Source organism: Neofelis nebulosa, chromosome 5 (genome assembly GCF_028018385.1).
Source record: "Neofelis nebulosa isolate mNeoNeb1 chromosome 5, mNeoNeb1.pri, whole genome shotgun sequence".
Lineage (NCBI taxonomy): Eukaryota > Metazoa > Chordata > Mammalia > Carnivora > Felidae > Neofelis > Neofelis nebulosa.
Genome location: NC_080786.1, coordinates 107596959 through 107599355, shown reverse-complemented (window position 1 = coordinate 107599355; position 2397 = coordinate 107596959). Strand labels below are relative to the sequence as shown.

The following is a 2397-nucleotide window of genomic DNA, read 5'->3' as shown; positions in this document are numbered from 1 at the left end:
CTTAGGCTGTTTCTATACTTTGGCTTCTGTGAATAATGCTGCTATAAACATGGGAATACAGATATCTCTTTGAGATAATGATTAGTTTCCTTTGAATTTATATACCCAGAAGTAGCATGGCTGGATCATATGGTAATTCTATTTTTAATTTTTTGATGAACCTCCATACAGTTTTACAAAATGGCTATACCAGTTTACATTAAGGATTCCTTTATCTTCACATCCTCACCAGTGTTTGTTATTTCTTGTCTTTTTGTTAAACGCATTCCTAACATGTGTGAGATATGTCTTTATGATTTGAATCCACATTTCCTTGATGATCAATAATATTGAGCACTTTTTCAAGTACTTGTTAACTATCTGTATGTTTTTGGAAAAATGTCAATTTGGTCCTTTTTGGTTGGGGTATTTTATTTTATTCTTTGCTTATTGAATTGCTGAGTTCCTTGTATATTTTGGATATTAACCACTTATCAGATATGTGGCTTGCAAATATTTTTTCTCATTCCATAAGTTGCCTTTTAATTTTGTTGATAGTTTCCTTTGTTGTGCAGAAGCTTTTTAGTTTAATGTAATTAAGCTTGTTTATTTTGTTTTTGTTGCTTTTCTTTTGGTGTCAAATTAAAAAAAAATTATTGCTAAAATCAATGCTAAGGAGCTTATTGCCTATATTTTCTTCTAGTGGTTTTATGGCTTCAGGTCTTACATTTAAGTCTTTAATCTGATTTGAGTTGTTTTTTGTGTATGGTTAAGACAAAATATGTAATTTGAACTTAATAGTTTAAACTACTAAATTCCAAATTTTTAATAAATGTATGACCTAGGTAGCTTTTCCTTCCACAAAACCATTTTTAGACCTGGAGAAGTTCATGCAAATGAATGCCATAGAATTCTGCTTCAGAATTGCTCTCATACCATAAACAAAACATCTGACAATTTAACAGTCAGAGAAAATATATGAAACAATCATTTTCAGACATTGAAAAACAAGTCCCATTGGGCTATAATCCCTGAGAGAAGAGAAACAAATGAACTGGGTCCTACAATACTCTAGCTTATTGCCAGGATGAAGTTTCCAGGAGAAAGCCTGATAGTCTCACTGAGTTGAAGATACAGCAATTAAAGTTTGGAATATCTAGACAGCTAGAATTTATGGTGCAGAATTCAAGGGATGAAGGAACTGCACATAGAACAATGAAAAATTTAAGAAGGATGCTTTAGGCATTGGTTGAGTACTGATGTGTGCATGTGTTAACTGAGACTCCCATAGTTCAAGCAAGAATCACTGATTAGCAATGCAACTCAGAACTCACACAAACTGTAAATAATTTGTGTAAAAAGACCTTATAATAAAGGAAACATTGGGTAGAGGCTTAACAGATGTGTGACACTTCAGCAGTTGGGATTACATTATTCCCAGAGATAAAATCTATGTAAGACCTCTCCAAACAAAACTTAATGTTGTGTTTTAATAGATAAAATTACCACAAGCTACTTATCTATGCATCAGAACAAAATCTAACATTCTTTAAAGGAGTTCAATAAAATCCAGAAACAAACAACATAAAATTAAAAATTGTCCAACATTTAATAAAACATTATCAATCATGTAAATAAGCAGGAAGATATAAACCAAAGCAGGAGAAAAATCAAGTAGTAGAACCAGACCCTCATAATAATGGAGATGATGAAATTTATAGACAAGGTTGTTAAAATAGCTATTATAAATATCATGAACATGATCTATAATCAAAATGTCAATATGAACACATAAAGAAGAGAGATGGAAGATATTATAAAGACCCAAATGGAACTTGTAGACTTGAAATGCAGTATCTTAAGTGAAAAGCACACAGGATGCGATTAAAAGCAGATTAGGCATGGAAGAGAAAAATATCAGTGAGCATAAAGATACATGAATAGAAACTATTCAAAATGAAGCACAGAGAGAAATAAGACTGAAAAGTAAAAATGGCCACTGTTTGGTGTGTTATTGAAAAATGTCAATTGTCTGCATGTATAATTGGAGACCCTGAAGGAACAAGGGAGGGCAGAAAGAATATTTAAAGAAATAATGGCCAGTGTTCACTTTGGCAGCACATATACTAAAATTGGAATGATACAGAGAAGATTAGCATGGCCCATGCACAAAGAAATAATGGCCAAATCATTTTAAAATAGATAAAAAATAAATTTACAGATTTAAGAAGTTCAACAAACCCAACAGTGAAGAAGAAGAAGAAGAGGGGAAAAAAAGGCTAAAACCTCTCTGACAAATGATTAAAAGGCCAATGATAAAAAATATTAAAAGAAAGAGAAGCAAAAAGACACACTATATATGGAAGAACAAAATAAGAATCTCAAGAGCAGGTTACATCAAACTAAAAAGGTTCTGTA

At 31.7% G+C, this 2397-nt stretch overlaps 1 pseudogene; it reads left to right on the top strand.

Annotated features, from left to right (window-relative positions):
- Positions 1 to 2081: 2081 nt before the first annotated feature.
- Positions 2082 to 2174, top strand: LOC131513268 (U6 spliceosomal RNA; annotated as a pseudogene).
- Positions 2175 to 2397: the final 223 nt, after the last annotated feature.